General features: G+C 39.6%; 1 protein-coding gene across 3 annotated transcripts in view; it reads right to left on the bottom strand.

The window, feature by feature from the left end:
• Window positions 1-18,492, bottom strand: part of PAG1 (phosphoprotein membrane anchor with glycosphingolipid microdomains 1) — a 156,862-nt gene that overhangs the window by 54,902 nt on the left and 83,468 nt on the right. For all 3 annotated transcript variants that reach the window (XM_077167080.1, XM_077167078.1, XM_077167079.1), the window contains one exon: window positions 11,844-11,932. The gene's annotated coding sequence lies outside the window, so the exon portion shown is untranslated. The remainder of the gene's footprint in view (window positions 1-11,843; window positions 11,933-18,492) is intronic.

Consider the following 18,492-nt stretch of genomic DNA (forward strand, 5'->3'; position numbering starts at 1 on the left):
AAGACACATGAGAGCAGATTCAAAAAGCAGAAAGAAGAATAAATGAGCCAGAAGAAAGAATAATTGAACTAGAGTGCACAAAAGGACAAAGGTCATGAAAGATGGAAACAATGGAGCTGGATCTTAGGGAAATGATAGACAACAAGAGGCACATAAATATAAGAATTATTGGTGACCCAGAAGAAGAGAAGAGTAAAGCGCTGGGAAAATTAGTTGAAGAAATGATTGGGGAAATTTCCCAACCCCTATAAAAGACATAAATACGCAAATCAAAGAGGCCCAACGAACTCCAAATAGAATAAATCCAAATAGGTCCACTCCAAGACACATACTAAACAACTATCAAACATTGAAGAGAAACAGAAAGTCCTTAAAGCAGCACAAAAAAAGCAATCTACTACATACAAGAAAAAACATATAAGACTGAGTTCAGACCACTCAACAGGCACCATGGAAGCAAGAAGACTGTGGTTTGATATATTTAAGATCATGAATGAGAAAGCCTTTCAGCCAAGAATTCTTTATCCAGCCAAGCTGTCCTTCAAAACTGAGGGAGAGGGCAATGCAATGGTGGCTCAGTGACAGAATTCTCACCTGCCATGCTGGCGCCCCAGGTTCAATTCCTGGTGCCTACCCATGCAAAAAAAAAAAAAACCTGAGGGAGAGATTAAACTCTTAGTAGACAAACATAGAGTAAAAGAACAACAACAAGAGCCCTGCCCACACAAGAAAAACTAAAGGGAGTCCTGCCAGATGAAAAAAAGACCAGAGAGTGAAATCTGGAGGAAGGCACAGAATTGAAGAGTACCCATAATGGCAATTTAAAGGATAAAAAGGGAGAGAGGAAAAAGAATATATAGACCTGACAAATAAAAACTACAGGATAAGACAGTAGATTCAAGAATTGCTTTTACAGTAATAACTTTGAATGTTAACAGACTAAACTCACAGATTTGCAGAATGGATCAAAAAATATAATCTATCAATGTGCTGTTTATAAAAGATGCATCTTAGATCCAAAAACACAAATAGATTGAAATAGAAAGGATGGAAAAAGATATTGTATGCAAGCTGTGACCAGAAGAAAGTAGAAGTAGCTATACTAATATCAGACAAAATAGACTTTAAATGGTAAAGATGTCATAAAAGACAAAGAAGGACTCTACATATTAATAAAAGGGTGAATTTGCCAAGAGAAAAAAACAATCATAAATGCTTATGCTCCCAATCAAGGAGTTCCAAAGTACATGCAGCAAATATTGGAAAATTAAGGGAATTATAGGCATTTTAACAATAACAGTGGGACACTTCAATACACCATTCTTTTCTATAGATAGAACAACCAGACAGAGGATGAGCAAGGAAATAAGAGAACTTAAACAATTTGATAAAAGCATTAAACATATATAGATCATTATACCCCCAAACATTAGGATATACATTCTTCTCTAGTGCACATGGAATGCTCACCAGGACAGATCACATGCTAGGATACAAACTGAGTCTTTATAAATTTAACAAGATTGAAATACCCAAAGCACTTTCTCTGATGACAACAGAATGAAGCTGGAAATTAATAATCACCAAAGAACCAGAGCTTTCACAAATAAATGGAAATTAGACAATGCACTCTTAAATAATCAGTGGGTCAAAGAAGAAATGGCTAGAGAAATTGGTAAATATCTGAAGACAAAGGATAATGAGAATACAGCATCTCAAAACTTATACTTGTGCAGCAAAAGCAGTGCTGAGGGGCAAATTTATTGCCCTAAATGCCTATATTAAAAAACAAGAATGAGTAAAAATCAAGGACTTAATTGCTCACCTGGAGACTTTAGAGAAAGAATAGCAAATTAGCCTCAAAGCAAATAAAAGAAGAAAAATAACAAAGATTAAAGAGAACTAAACAAACTGGAGAACAATAAAGCAATAGAAAGAATCACAAAACCAAAAGTTGGTTCTTTGAGAAAATCAATAACATTGATATACCCGTAGCTAGACTAACAAAGAAAAAAAGAGAAAGGATGCAAATAAACAAAATCAGAAATGAAGAGGTGGGGTCATTATCATGGATCTTGAAAAAATTTAAAAAACCATCAGCAAATACTATGAACAACTATATACCAACAAACTAGACAACTTAGATGAAATGAACAAATTTCTAGAAACACACAAACTACCTATACTGACTTGAGAAGAAAGAGAAGATCTCAACAAATGAACAAGTAAAGAGATTCAGTCATCAAAAATCTTCTCATAAAGAAAAGCCCAGGGTGGGATGGCCTCATAGGGGAAAAGAATTAACACCAATCCTACTCAAACTCTTCCAAAAAAAATAAGGAAAAAGGAACACTACCTAACTCATTTTATGACACTAACATCACTTTAATAACCAAGCCTGATAAAGACAGTACAAGGAAGGAAAACTAAAGATTAATCTCCCTAATGAAAATAGATACAAAAATTCTCAACAAAATACTAGCAAATTGGATCCAACAACACTTTAAAAGAATTATACATCATGACCAAGTGGGGTTTATACCAGGAATGCAAGGGTGGTTCAAGACAAGAAAATTGATTAACATAATACAGCACATTAACAAATTGAAAGGGAAAAATCACATGATCATAGTTCTTGATGCTGAAAAAACATTCAACAAAATTCAGCATTGTTTCCAGATATGAACACTTCAAAAGTTAGGAATCAAAGGAAACTTTCTCAATATCCCAAAGGGCATTATGAAAAACCCATAGCCAGCATCATACTTAATGGTGAGAGACTAAAAACTTTCCCCCTAAGATCAGGAATGAGACAAAATGCCTATTGTCACCACTACTATTCAACATTGTATTAGAAGTCCTAGCTGGAGCAATGAGACAGGAGAAAGAAATAAAAGACATCCAAATTGGAAAGGAAGAAGTAAAACATGATCCTATACTTAGAAAACCCTGAGAAATCTATGACAAAGCTACTTGAGCTAATAAACAAATTAAGCAAAGTGGTGGGAACAAGATTAATGTACAAAAATCAGTAATGCTTCGATACACAAGCAAAGACCTATCTGAGGAGACAAGGAAAAAATTCTATTCAAAATAGCAACCAGATGAATCGAGTATCTAGGAATAAACCTAACTAGGGATGTCAAGCACCTGTACATAGAAAATTACAAAACATTGCTAAAAGAAATTAAAAATGACCTAAATAGATGGAAAGACACTCCTTGTTCACAGATAGGAAGGTTGAAAGTCATTAAGATGTCAATTCTATCCAAATTGATCTACAGATTCAATGCAATACCAATTAAAATCCCAACAACCTACTTTGAAGACCTCAAAAACTAATTATCAAATTATTTTGGAAGGGAAAGAGACCCTGAATAGCTAAAAATACCCTACAAAAGATGAGTGAAATGGGAGGACTATCACTTCCAGACTTTAAAGCTTCCTATAAAGCCACGGTTGTCAAAATACCATGGTACTGGCACAAAGATAGAAGTATCAACCAATGGAACTGAATCAAGTGAGCAGAGATGGACCACCAAATCGATGGACAATTGTTCTTTGATAAGGTCCCCAAATCCACTAAACTGGGACAGAATAGTCTGTTCAACAAATGGACACGGGAGAATTGGATATCAATAGCCAAAAGAATGAAAGAATACCCCTACTTTACATCCTATACCAAAATTAATTAAGTGGATTAAAGAGCTAAATATAAGAACCAGTACCATAAAATTTCTAGAAGAGAAGTGGGAAACACCTTCAAGATCTAGTAATGGGAAGTAGCTTCTTAAACTTTACCTAAAGCACAAGCAGCGAAAGAAAAAATAGATAAATGGGAACTCCTGAACTGTAAGAGCTTCTTTGTGCCCTCAAAGAACTTGGCTAAAAAGGTAAAGAAGCAGGCCAACTCAATGGAAGAAACTATTTGGAAACCACATATCAGATAAAGGTTTGATATCCTGTGTACATAAAGAAATTATATAGTTCAACAACAAAAGAACAAACAACCCAATTATAAAATGGGCAGAGGATATGAATAGACAGTTTTCTGAAGAGCAAATAGAGATGGCTAAAGCACATTAAGAGATGCTCATTTTCATTAGCCATGAGGGAAATGCAAATCAAGACGACAATGAGATATCACCTCACACCTGTAAGAATGGCTGCTATTAAACAGAAAACTACAATGGTGGAGAGGATGTGGAGAAATTGGAACATTTATTTACTGTCAGTGGGAATGTGAAATGGTGCAGCTGTTGTGGAAGACAGTTTGGCGATTCCTCAGAAACTAAATATTGAGTTGCCCTATAACCCAGCAATACCAATACTTAATATATAACCAGAAGAGCTAAAAGCAGTGAAACAGACATTTGCACATCGATGTTCAAAGTGGCACTTCTCACAATTGCCAAGAGATGGAAACATCCAAGTGCCCATCAACAGAGAAGTGCATAAACAAAATATGGTATATATCCACGAGTGAATATTATGCAGCTGCAACACAAAATGAGGTTCTGAAGCATATGACACATAAGTGAACCTTGAGGATATAATGCTGAGTGAAATAAATCAGACACAAAAGGACAGATATTGCATGATTCCACTATTTTGACTCTGGTAAAGCCCAATGAATATTGTCTAAAATTGAGAGTGCTGCTGAGTGTACAACCAAATGAGGACATTGCAGTGGGGGGTGTTTATTTTGGACATTATCCATGATGCCTGGTAGAGGGAGCTGAAGCATACAGTGACTGAGAAGCAAAATGATGAACTGTGGTACATTTACATGGTGGAATATGATGCAGTTACAAAAAGGAAGGGTGTCGAGAGGCACGCAATGAACTGAATGAACCTTGAGAACAGTGTGTTGTACAAAATAAGCCAGAAATAAAAGAACAAACATGCTAAGGTCTCTTTCAGAAAATTTTTGTTGGAAGGTTGGAGCCTAGATTGTAAACCCTTGTAGCAACCACACTTCATCTCAAGTTGTGCATGTATTTCTGGATGCTGAGGTGCTGAGCTGTATGTTTATCAATTGGTGTTTCCCTGGAACTCTGAGTAACTCTTTTGTTACCTGGGACCCAGAGATAGAGAGCTGCAGCCCTGAAAGTTAGCATAGCTATGTATATAATAGTTGTACTGACCGAAGGGGAGATGAGACCTCAATCAGAGTTAAAAATGTGGCCGATCTGGCTGGGTATGGGGTAAATCAGAGTACAGGGTAGAGGATGATAGTGTGTGCACTCTAGAGCATCACCTACTGTGGGACCAAAGGCAGAAGGGTTTATTGTGTCTAGAACCTGGATTTGCTGTAATGCATAATCTGGATTGGCCTGTCTGGATAGCTTATTTGAATGACCCAGACTCTGGGGATCTAGAGTGGGACCAAGGCCTTGTAGTTCTGGGTAGCTTAGTGTAGTGCTGGGACACATCTCAGACTGGGATGGGCTGAGAAGTGGGAGGTGTTAGTGGTGTCTCTTGAGCGTCAAAGGAAACAAAATCTATATATATACACATATATAGAGAGAGCTAATGAACTTTCCCATTTGGGAAGCCCCAAGTACCCTCTCAACCATTGGGGACTCCCCAAAAAAATGGGCTAGGACCTTGATTTTGAGGCTTACCCTTATGAAACGTGTTTCTGTGGGAGAGAAGCTAAGATCGTCCATGGTGAGGCCTGGGAGTTGCTTCCAGGAAGCCTCTTTGTTGCCCGGATGTGGCCTCTTTCTAGGTCCAACTCTGCAAGGAAGGTCATTACCCTCCCCACTGTGTGGGACATGACATTCGGGGTGAAGGTCTCCCTGGCAGCATGGGGCATGGCTCCCGGGGATATCTGGTCTTGGCACTGTGGGATGGACAACACTTTCTGGACTAAAGGGAAGAAAGGAAATGTAATAAAGTAAGGTGTCAGTGTCCAGGAGAGACGAAGTGCAGTCGAGAAGCTATTCTGGAGGCTACCCTTACGCAAGCTTCTGTTAATTAGTGCTGATTGCCATGGTTTGCTAAACCCCAGCCAGCATTCCTTGTTGACATGTGAGAACACCTAGGGTTCAAACTGAGACTTTATAAAGGTTTCATGCAGTAAGTTTACTTTCCTAGAACCTAAAATTTTCAGAGGGCTCCTAGGTCAGATAAATCCTGAAACCTAGAGGGACCAGCCTCTCCAGGATTACCATTTAATTACATCTCCCTATCCTTTAGTGTCAACACTCCTTCTCAACATGAAAAAGTCATTACAGGCATTGTCCAAAGATCCTTATAGACCGGGAAAAGGATCAAAGAAGGAGTTATAACAGAGAAAATAGGATTTAACAAATGAGTATGACTGCTAAATCACTATATTGATACTTCTTCTAGCCTCCAGGGTTTTAGAGCAGCTCAAAGGAAAAATCTGAAATAGTAGAATGGTAACCCATAACAAACTCTGAAATCTGTTCCATAACTACCTGCTGAAGTGTACTTTGAAAATTATTGCTCTTTCCTTCTTTATTTATGTATTTTATAATTAATAAGTTTAAAAAAAAATTGAATGAAAATCCCCAGGGCAGCTTGCAGTGTTTAGCATACTTGCTCATCTAACTCTCCCTACTGGCTTAGCATATTCTACGAGGTTCAAACACAGTATTGTTTTCTTCAAAAAATTTTTAAACTGCCATTTTACTTATTAATACTTTAAAAACAAAACTCGGACCTGAACAATGTAAAACCCCTGGGACAGTTCTCAGTTCCAATGGTTGCGTGAAGCAGCTATTGGAAATACTGATCCAGGCTATGATAAATGATAAGAAGTAGAGATGGACAGAGGTAAAAAGAATGGGGACTCTGGAAGCTGAAAAGAGTTATGATGATGCACAGGGAGATCACACTAACAAGCAAACACCCTCCACCCTGGGAGTTCAACTCAGACCTCAGCCTCTCATCACGCAGTGCCTCTAGGTCTGGAGAATACTCATGAGTCCATAGAGTTGACACTTAAACATCTCCACGTATCCTAAAGCAGAATCCAAATGTGTAGTGGCTTTATGAAAGAAGATGATGTATCCACAGCTACCTATAAAGCACATCTATCATGGTTCCAAATCTCTTTGGTACAGAGCCAGCATTTCTACCTAAAAGACCAAAGGGCCATAGAATTTAAAACCATGGGAAAATTTTGGTCTTAAAACCAGGAATAGTTGTTTTCTCATGGGAAAGCCTATTTGTAGCATTAGAACACCATGAATCATGAAGTCGTGCCTATCATTCCTTTTTATACTGTTCATTAGAAAGCAAAGAACAAAAATCCTTGGCTCATCTCTCTCATACAAGAAGGATTTCATGAAATTAATCTTGCATACTAACCTCCCTCCATCTTCCCTATCTTATATTTCCTGTGCCTCATTTTACTCCCACCTATTTTAACTTCCTCTATCCTGATACACGGGAAGCTGTGTTTTATTCTTAAAGCCCTCTGGAACAAGGTAGAGTATAAGTAAACCGTTACCAGCTTATAAAAATGAAAAGAGCTTAGAGATAATCCAGTTCTATCCTCTATTTTACAGATGAGAAATCTGAGGCTCTAAGGTCCTAAGGACTGTTGGTTTAAAGATGGGGTGGAATTTAGGAATTGCAAATGCACCTTATTGATTTTTCCCCAATAGCGTGTTGCCTACTATGACATTAGATTCTTTTGTCTCTCCTTTTCCTAAGGCAGCATTGCCCACTGGATGTTGATGGGCGTCTCCCCACACCCACGGGTAGGGAGGATGTGCTCATAGTTGAATAAATTTGGGAAATGCTATATTCTACATCTTGCTTTGGACAGCCCCAGGATACAGTATTTTAAAATTCTGAGAAGTCCTTCAATAAGTAAATCAATTTAATTTTGTTTAACCCATGCCTCCCAAACATGATTGCTCATAAATCAAACCCCTTTTCTTTTCTCTTCTGGAGACATGAGGGGGAGGGCAGCATCTACTTACATCCCCAAGGACATGCTTGGGAAATGTTAGGGTAAGGCAAGGCCTCCAGAAGACAACTGTTTAAGTCTCCACTGTGGATGGGAAAGAATAATGGTCACACAATCCGTTCCATGGACACACTGGCCTGGACAGTGGCTGCTCTCGAGACTGGCAAGTTGCGCTACACTGCTGGCCACGGGGCCATCAGAGCCAATGGTTCCAGAGCCACACAAGGAGGGGGCCCAGCAATCACCCTTGGGCTTCCTCCCCACACCGCCCGAGGTGAGCCTCTGCCGACTGCAGGGGCGCAGCCCACCCGACAGCTGTGCGACGAGGGGCCTGGAATCCTAGGTCTATCACGCAGCACCACACAGCACCCATTTTGGAAGGACAGGAATCACAAATTCCTCCACTGAAGTAAATGCCATCAAAGTGTGCACAGTTCCAAAAGTGACAACGTAACATGGTGTGTATACCTCCGTGGGGATGGCATGTTTGTTTACAGACCTCAGAGAGGTCTGAGGGTTAAGCAAGGTCTGGTCTCTGGGACGGTACAGGAGGTACTGAGTGTCTGGTACATGCGTGCAGAGAGCCCTAACCTCTGGACATGGGAGCAGACGGCCTGGATACCAATGCTGTCTCTACTCTCACTAGCTGTGGGACCTTGGGCAAGTTAGTTAACCTCTCTGAGCTTGAGTTTCCTCTTCAGTAAAACGGGAATAATAATAGTCAGGTAGATTATACTGTAGGATAGTTAGGTAGATTAAATGAGTCAATATCTGTGCTTAGAATAGGGCTTGTTTCACAGCAGGTACGCTCTAAGAGTTTGTTAAATAAAATGCTGCCATTAGACATCTATTTCATTTTCACTTGACTGGTACATATTATCTTTCATAATTGACAATGACAACATAACATAGGTAGAAAAAAAGACACCCACACTACTCATATTAATAAGGCCTGTCCTCACAGGTGACAAGGAAACCTATGAGGCCAGCCTGGGAGACAGCTTTGTCAGGCGCACACAGCTGCCCCAGCTGCCCGTGAATGCCCACTGCTTTCCGGCCAGCACGCTCTGAGGAGCCGCAGTTGTCACTCATGTGTGCTCATGCTCAGGTTTCGCAGACGTGATTATCAGAGATTCCAGCAAAAGAGGAACAAGGGGACAGGACCAGAGGCTCAGCCACCAGAGTCAAGTAATTACTCTGTGAGCGGCATGTTCCAGGGACTTGCCAGCCCTGCTCCCACCGGCAGCCCTGCAAAAGAGCCTCTGCAGGGAGGAGGGGCGGGCCCCACTCCTGCCTCACTTCCTTCAGTCATCCTTACTCAGCTGTTAAAAACAATAAAACACAAACCACTCTAAAAACTGACAAAATAAAATGTTGCAATTAGATAGAAGCAATAAAGGGAGGGAAAGAGTTTGGTTAAGCCTTGGCTAATTTTTCCAGGTTTCTTTATTGACTTGAAAATGTCACCATATGCATATATTTCTCAAAGACTGTAAAACAAATACATTCTGTAAGACTGAGAAATTGAAACACTCCAATGCAGATGATGTACAAGAATACTGTCCCAAGTAGCAAGTAAAAGATCTGCATTAGTTGCATCAGACTAATTCTTAGTTGACGTGAAAAGCTGAGAAGGGTTTGCAGTAACCTCCTGGCACCATGACAACTGTAATTTTTTTAAAAATCTCATAACTTACAGAGTTCTTGTAAAGTTATCCAAGCCTAGATCGCAGAAGAATGGGAATTCTCTCTGCCAGCACAAGGACGAGGGACCCTCACATAGGGGGCTGGCCATGTGCCTGCACACCTGCTCCAGAGGCCACACTATGGCAGGTCTCCCGGGCTTGAGGTCACCCGCTTGTCTGGGACCCCAGCAGCCTGTAGCTGGCAGCATGTGAACGCACATATATTTACACAAGCACTGGGAGGACCCAGATACCCGTAGCTACTGGGGACCCTCGCGTTGCATGGTCCTAGGTTCTGGAGGAAGTGGGAGAGGGGCGCGTCTCAAGCAGTAGAAGCATCTACCTCAGTCATGGTTTGCATCAATGCTGCCTCTGTCCACAAGGGACGGCTGAACACAGCTTTGCACATTCATTTTTATGGTTATTGTCTTTTTAGTTCTGAGCTTTGGGTGTGATTCTATCTCACACTGTCCCAAGCAGTATACCTATCACCTCGAGGCACATCTTTTTTTCTCTTATCTTAGGCAGCACATGCTGGATGCTGGCGCTCACCGGATGACAGAGTGAGGTTATTCTTCACTTACACTGACATGGGGATGCTAATGTAAGACACACGTGTGTGGAATTCAACAGGAAGCGCTATCAAAGCAGATCTGGTATGTCTTAAGGTATCTTTCTAAATTCTCTCGACATTAATTCTCGTTATGACAGCATTTAGATAGGTGCATTGCAACCTCGAAGACTTTTTTTCATGTAATGCACGCATGATCCCATGTGAAGAAAAGTATCACATAGAGGGAAAATATTCCTCCAACTTATGATTTGCATCTATAGAAATGAGGAGCTATGAATGTTTCTTTAATCCTCGAAGTCCATCTACTGCTTAGAATTTGAGATTCCTCACTGCTCTATTTTCCTGCTCTGTATGCACAGCACAGATTCCTGCCAAGCCTATTACAGTGAACAAACAATGTCTTCTCTGTCAGAACTGAGAATGAATAGTCTCCCAGAGTCTCCCCCGAATGTACAGCCTACGTTTCCCCAACCCCAGCCCTGGTAGAAGAGAACAACCAGGATGAGGACCCACGAGGAAAACATCAAAACATCACTCTCCTTTCGCCAATCTGAAACCACATTCTCCAACACTAAGGACTAAGTAATGTCAACCAAACAGGCACTTCTAACAAGTCTACAGGACAAGTATTTTCTTTTAATTTGGGTCACATATTGTAGCACTTCAGCGTATACGCTTACATAAATATCTTTATCTGGAAGGAAGGAGGGGTTTCATCAGATAAAATTTCAGAGCTTAGCAAAACAGCTTTTAGCTGCAGACTGGGCAGCAACAGGGAAACTTCATAGAAATGACATGGCAATTTGAGTTAAAATGTTGGCAGCTATTTCATGAATGCCTAGGCTGGCGATGAATTCAGCTGCTTCTGTGAAGCCTTTATTCACGCTAAGCTCATGATTCATAAAGAAAGTGCCTGGAGTTACTCTCCTGAAACATACAAGATGAGGCTGACAGATTTCTTTCATGTCTCTCTCTCTCTCTCTCACTCACTCTCTCACACACACACACACACACACTTCCCCCCTCCACAAAAGAGTTATCAAGGGTATGATCTTCGAAAACAAGCACTTCATGAAGCATTTCTCAAACCAATGAAAGGCTGAATTAGAAAGTATTTTCCTTGAAGAGCATGAATTTCTTTAAAATCTTCCGTATTTGTAAGTCTCAGTTGATGGGAAATATTATGATCCACGCTCTCCACACCCCCGCCACACCCCCCGCTGCATGAACACAGTCCATTTTATTTTAACCACTAAAGTGAATAATGATCCAACCCATCGCTCCTAAAAGAGGAAATACCATTTTATAATCAAACTCCACTGGCTTTGGTTTTTGTTTTCATGAGTATCTGAGAGCGTTTAACGTGAAGAAAGAAGTAGTTTCCCCTCTCCTTCCCTTTTCCCACAAGTTGACTACAGCTCTGCAAGCTCCCAGATTCTGATGGCATTCTCCTGGGAACGCATTTAGAAGAGGCTGCAGGATACTCCAAAAGTTTGCTTTCTTTTCTCTCCCTCTCACTCCTATCACCCTAAAGCTTGCATTAGACAAAACACAATTACACTTTTGTGTAATATCACTGCAATTCGTGAATTCTAATGATGTGTCCCCTCACTGGTATGATGATAATACTTACCTTGAAGAAATTAATGTCCAAAAAATATCTGAAATTCAGGCGATGTTCTGAACTGTCCTGGTGTTAAGAATTCTCTCTTCTTTCTTGGCCTATAACCAAGGAGAGAGACAGTTAGAAAAGAAGGCAGATGGAGATAGACGCTGAAAGACAATTTGTCCAGTTCGCTGTAAAAATGCTAGCAAATTTATACCAAACATTGGCTTTTACATTTCTCCTGAACAAAGCAAGCTGCGAGGCAGAGGCAACACTGCAAATAGTAATGAATAAATTAAACTTTTCTCTAAAATAACAGCCAAGTAAATGTCTAATGAAACACAATCCAATCTACTTGCTCTTTCCAGATTTTCCCTACTTTTGAAACAAGTAAGTCGATGTACTTTGAAGAAATATTAAAATTCAAATAACTGTTATTTTAATTTGAGATCAAGCAAGTGATTTATTTGAAAGCATGTTTATGCCTTTTGATAAGGAGAGCTGTGGTTCGATTCTGGAAATTTCTTATTAGAAGGAGAATCTTTGGTGCAGTGTGAGCAACAGGGCTTGGTGAGTGACAGATCCCATCACAGGTCAGTCCTTCATCTGTCCCACTGTAGAACGGGGAAGACACGCACAAATGGAGGGATGGAATGGACCAATGAATGTGTTTACCCTCTAAGGAAAATATCCTGGTTGTTGACAAATTCAAAGCTTCTCAATTAATTTAATAGGCTGAGGTGCAAATCCTTATTTTCAATATAAAAATTTAAATAGAACATGAGCCTTTTAGAGCTGCTGCTATTGATGTTCGTTTTTTAAGACCAAAAACTTCCACTAAAACTGAGTGTTGCTTTCTTCCACAGCAGAGTCAGCAGGTTATTTAGATTATCTTGAGTTACATCTATTGTGTCCCTGGCAGTTATCAAGTGAGAAATGGCTGTCTTTTGTTTGCCACTACATTGTTTTCATTTTTAATACATCTAAGAGGATCAGAACAAAACATACAATCATGGACTGTCTTCCGGAAACCTAACTTCAGATCTTTCAACTGTCATTCATGCAAATTAAAGAGGACAGGGCTTCAGCAGACAAGAGCCATCCCTAGATCTCCCTTCTCCTCATTCATTTCAAAGATTTCAAAGCAAATTTGCTGCTGCATCCCTGCCAAACAAATATATTTAGATGTGGATTCAGTCTGTAAATCTTCCACTTCTCTAAATCATCATAGTCAATCCCAGGGAACTCTCCTGAATTAGTCAGAAACATGAGCAAGATTTCATTATCCAAATCAAATTGCTGCAGTAAAAAAAAATTAAATGGAAAGAACATTTTTCTTAAAATGCCAAATCTGATTAATGTGTACTAGAAACAATAAGTTTGGATTCCCTCTTTTATGAAAGATAAGAAAAGTGCGTGATTTGAAAATTGAACACGACATGACAATCAATTTAATAACATAAAAGTGGTACATAATTTTGGATTTTCAGGATATATACGTTGTAAATTAAAAATATCCCAAGGAAATAAGGTAATCAAGAGACTATGGTACTGGCTTAAGGACAGACATATACAGCAATGGAATGGAATTCAGCATTTAAAAATAAACCTACGGGGCGGGCCATAGTGGCTCCGTGGTAGAGTTCTTTCCTGCCATGCTGGAGACCCGGGTTTGATTCCTGGTGCCCGCCCATACGATACAAAACAAACAAACAAAATAATAAACCTATGTATTGATGGTCAACTGATTTTTGACAATGCTGTCACAAGACCTTTCAATGGGGAAAGGAAGAGTCTTTCAACAAATGGTGTTGGGACAACTGGATAGCTACATGTTAAAGAATCAAGCTGGTCTCTCACTTTACACCATACAAAAAAAAAATCAACTCAAAATGTATCAGAGTCCTAAATGTAATCACTAAAACTATAAAATGCTTAGAAAACATAGGGGTAAATCTCCTTGGATCTGGCAACAGATTCTTACATACAATACCAAAAAGCACAAGCAACAAAAGAAAAAACAGTTAAACTGGACTTCATTAAAATTAAAAATATTTGTACCTCAAAGGAACTATCAAAAAAGTGAAAAGACAACCCACAGAATGGGAGAAAATATTTGCAAATCATATATGTGATAAGGGATTTGTTTCTGGATCATACAAAGAACTCATAACTTAATCGCTGGAAGAAAACCCAATTAAAAACGGTCAAAGGAACTGAACAGACATTTCTGCAAAGATATACAGATGGCTGATAAGCACATACGAAGTTGCTCAACGGCATTAGTCATGAGGGAAATGCAAATCATGATGCAATACCACTTAACACCTACTCGAATGGCTAAAATGAAAAAAATCAGATAATAAAAAGTGTCGGTGAGGATGTGGAGAAATCGGAACCCTCATACACTACTGGGCAGGGGGATATAAAAGGGTGCAGCCACACTGCAAAACAGTTTGGCAGTTCCTCAAAAAGCTAAACACAGAATTACAATTTGTCCTGTAATTCCAGTCTTAGATATATGGGCAAGAGAAATGAAAACATATGTCCACACAAAATTTGGACAGTTCAATGTACATCATCTGATGAATGGATAAACAAAAAGTAGTATAATCATACAATGGGATATTATTCATCCATAAAATGCAATGAATTACTGAGAGATGAGCATAGATGGACCTTGAAAATATCATTCTTAACTAAGGAAGCCAATCACAAAATCCCACATATTATATGACTCAATTTATATGAAATGTCCAGAATGGGCAAATCTATACATAAAGTAGATTAGCGGCAGCTTCGGGCTGAGGGTCATGGATGGGGAATTAGAGGGGTCATAGCTAAGGGATGCAGGGTTTCCTTTTTGAAGTGCTGAAAATGTTTTAAAATCTATTGTGGTGATGGTTGCACTAAAAACTAAAAACCACTGAATTGTATACTTTAAATGGATAAATTGGATGCAAATTATATCTTAATAAAGTGGCTACAAAAGATATTCCAAGGAGTGCAGACATTATAATGTCAGTCATCTTCCAGATCAACCTTAAATAGATATAGGAAACCCAAGTATAATTTTGGCTAGAATCCCTGGAGCGGCAGTACGGACACAGGATTCCCTGGCTCACCACCAACTATTATGTCCTGAGTCTTCCTGAGTACAACTGTGCCCAAAGCTGCCGACATGGACCACACACTCCTTCAGGTCCTCTCTCATGCTCCTGAGCAGGCCTAAGTGTGGACAGCAGTCAATCACCACACCCAATTATTGATCCACTCTAACAGAAATCCTATGCTTTCGAAGTTAATTTCTCTTTTTTTTTTTTCACTGAATGAAATTTTAGGACTTCTGAAACCAGCTGCCTACTGAAATACACCCCCCAGCATGATTAGTCAGCAGAACACCAGGTTCAGTCTTGTTTTTTTTTTTCTATATCTATTTCATTGTAAGACGGTTCTCCCAAGGACTCCCCTCAATACCAATGGTGACATTCATAAAAAACAACAAATAAATGAACTTTGGGAATTCAAGATGTGCTCTGCCAAACTCATCTGGAGTTTTCTTCTGGCTAAAGCTGCTCAGAGGAACTGAACCAGAATTCAATTTTGGGGCCACTGGGACTCTGAGGGATGGGATATGCACCTGACAGATGGCCTGTTCCAAGCCCCAGCTGGCACTGCTGAGGAGAGGTCTAGGGAAAGTAGTCTGTGCTAGAAATCCTGTCCTTAGAGACCCCTTTGGGGAAGTAGTGATGAGGTTGAGAGAGAACATCCCCACTGCCGGGGCAGATAAATACAGGGACTTAATAGGACAGATTTGAGCTACCCTACTCAAAATTCACATCTTACTTTTTACAGCTATACTTGGAGGCAAGATACATACCTAATAGACCAGAATCATAAAGCTCAATCACCTTTTCTCATCTTTGAAAGGAAACTTAAAGATCATTTATAAATCAATCCTATTTGATGTTTGAGCCCTTTCTACAATGTTGCTGATATCCAGTCTGTAAGTGCAATGTCAAAGGACATGGTTAAACAGAACTGTTAAAAATACTGAGCACTCATTGCTCAGGGTGAGTGGGTGGTTTAGTGGTAGAATGCTCGCTTTTCATGCACAAGACCTGGGTTCGATTCCTGGACCATGCACCCATCCCATGACCCACCCCCAAAATATTGAGCACTGAAAGAATCACAGTACCTAATATATAATAACCACAATATTTATTCACTGATTGAGTGAATTAGTTAAAAATAATGAAGAGTAACTTGAGGATACTGCTATAATAAGACCCTTCTTCCTTACAGTCTCTGAAGAGAGAGGAAAGGAGTAGGATTAGAGGTGGCTCATGACTGGTATATTCCCACAGCAATATTTCACATGCAAATGCCATCCAAGCAAATACCACCCTTTATTCATGTTGTAGTGGGGAAAAAACAATAAACAAAATTTAGAGCTGCTAATTCAGCCTATGCCAGATGCCCTTTTGTAATGAAGGGCTTCCACTATTCCAAGGAATCCCTTTGTGTATCTGGAAATTGTTAGATTTGAGCTAGGAGTAAGGAAAGTTCTATACTCCAGAGGTTCCAAGCTTGAGTCCTGGTTTAACTTTTTTCTTAATTAATTAATTAATGATACATAACCACATACAAACACAAACATTATCATATCATTCTGTTCTTTTACATAATCAATAACTCACACTATCATCACATAGTTCATATTCATCATCATGATCATTTCTTAGAACATCTGCATCAGTTCAGAAAAAGCAATAAAAAGTAGAAAAAAATCCATACATACCATACCCCTTATCCCTCCACTTCACCGATCACCAGCATTTCAATCTACTAAATTTATTTTAACATTTGTTCCCCCATTATTTATTTATCTTTAATCCATATGTTTTACCTGTCCGTCAATAAGGTAGACAAAAGGAGCATCAGACAAGGCTCTCACAACCACTCAGTCACACTGCGACAACCAGATACAATTATCTTCAAGAAACATGGCCACTGGAGCACAGCTCTACATTTTCAGGCGGTTCCCTCCAGCCTCTCCATTACATCTTAACTAAACAGGTGATATCTATTTAATTCATAAGAATAACCTCCAGGATAACCTCTCGACTCTGTTTGGAATCTCTTAGCCATTGACACTTTATTTTGTCTCATTTTACTCTTCCCCCTTTTGGTAGAGAAGATTTCTCAATCCCTTGATGCTGAGTCTCAGCTCATTCTAGGATTTCTGTCCCATGTTGCCAGGAAGGTCCACACCCCTGGGAGTCATGTCCCACATAGACAAGGGGAGGGCAGTGAGCTTCCTTGCTGTGTCAGCTGAGAAAGAGAGAGGCCACATCTGAGCAAAAGAAGAGGTTCTCCTGGGGATGACTCTTAGGCTTAATTTTAAGTAGGCTTAGCCTATCTTTTGCGGGATTAAGTTTCATATGGACAAACCCGAAGATTGGAGACTTGGCCTATCGCTTTGGCTGTCCCCACTGTCTGTGAGAAAATCAAGAATTCTCCACTTGGTTTAAACATTTAAGGCAACGCAGAACAAGCCCTGTAGTTCCTCCACATGGGATCCTTCAAATACTTGAAGATGCAGATTTAAACAAGTCTCTCTTCCCCTGCCCTTGCGCTCCTATCGTCTTCTCCCAAAATTAAATTGCAAGAGATGTGACACCACAGCTCTCCTTCCTGTCTTTTTGCAATTTAATTGGGGGAGGGGATGCATTGATCCCGCACATTCTCTGCTTCTTAGATATTTTATTGTGACAACTGTCAAGTTGGTGCTGAGTTCTGTTTCCATTATTTACTCCATTAGCCACCTTTCCCTTTCCCAGCTTTATGCCTTGCCCTCATAGAGTTTTATCCAAGCCAGGCCTAACGTTGATTAGGATGGGATTATGTTAAAATACTAAAATTTTCCCTGAAATTCCTTCTGGATATACCTCCCCATCCAGCTAATTATACACAAGCCCTCTTTGCCCAAATTAATGTTAGTAATATAATGTACTTTGGGTAAAAAAAAAAAAGTCAAACATAACCCTGAACTAATACATGTTTTTTTTTATTAATCTATATGAATTCCATGATGGATTCAATAAATTTTCAGTATGATAGATATCAATCTCAAAGCATATATATTTCCTTCAATTAATATTTCAATATTCAGACCTTCACAGTAATCACACAAGAAAATAGGAATATACAAGAAAATATTAAATTTCTCAAAAATACAACAATTAAAAGAGGTAGCTAACGATAAGGTATATGGGCTATGACAAGCTCTGTAATATAGGGGAAGACATTCCTTATAACATTTCCTTCTCCCTTATCCTAGAATTTCCTCTGGCTACACTGCTCCCCTTACTAAGCTCCCTCTTGCTTTCTGGATATGTTTTCTTGTTCATTCTCCCAGCTGTGCCTCTCATCTTTTTCACCCCCCTCCTCGGCCCCCAGCTGCTTTAGCTCACACTTTCAGCCTTACTGGTATTTACTGTGTTAACAGTTCTAGTCTTCACACCATCTGATGTCTCCTGCTTCATTTTTCACACACTCTAACAGCTGAAATCCCTGATGTATGCCAAAGCAACCGTCCATTAAGAGAAGTGTTTTCTGGGGTTTTATTTCCCTCATTGAGGACAGAAAAATGGAAGAGGCAAGAAGGAATGGT

Source organism: Tamandua tetradactyla, chromosome 6 (genome assembly GCF_023851605.1).
Source record: "Tamandua tetradactyla isolate mTamTet1 chromosome 6, mTamTet1.pri, whole genome shotgun sequence".
Taxonomy (NCBI): Eukaryota; Metazoa; Chordata; class Mammalia; order Pilosa; family Myrmecophagidae; genus Tamandua; species Tamandua tetradactyla.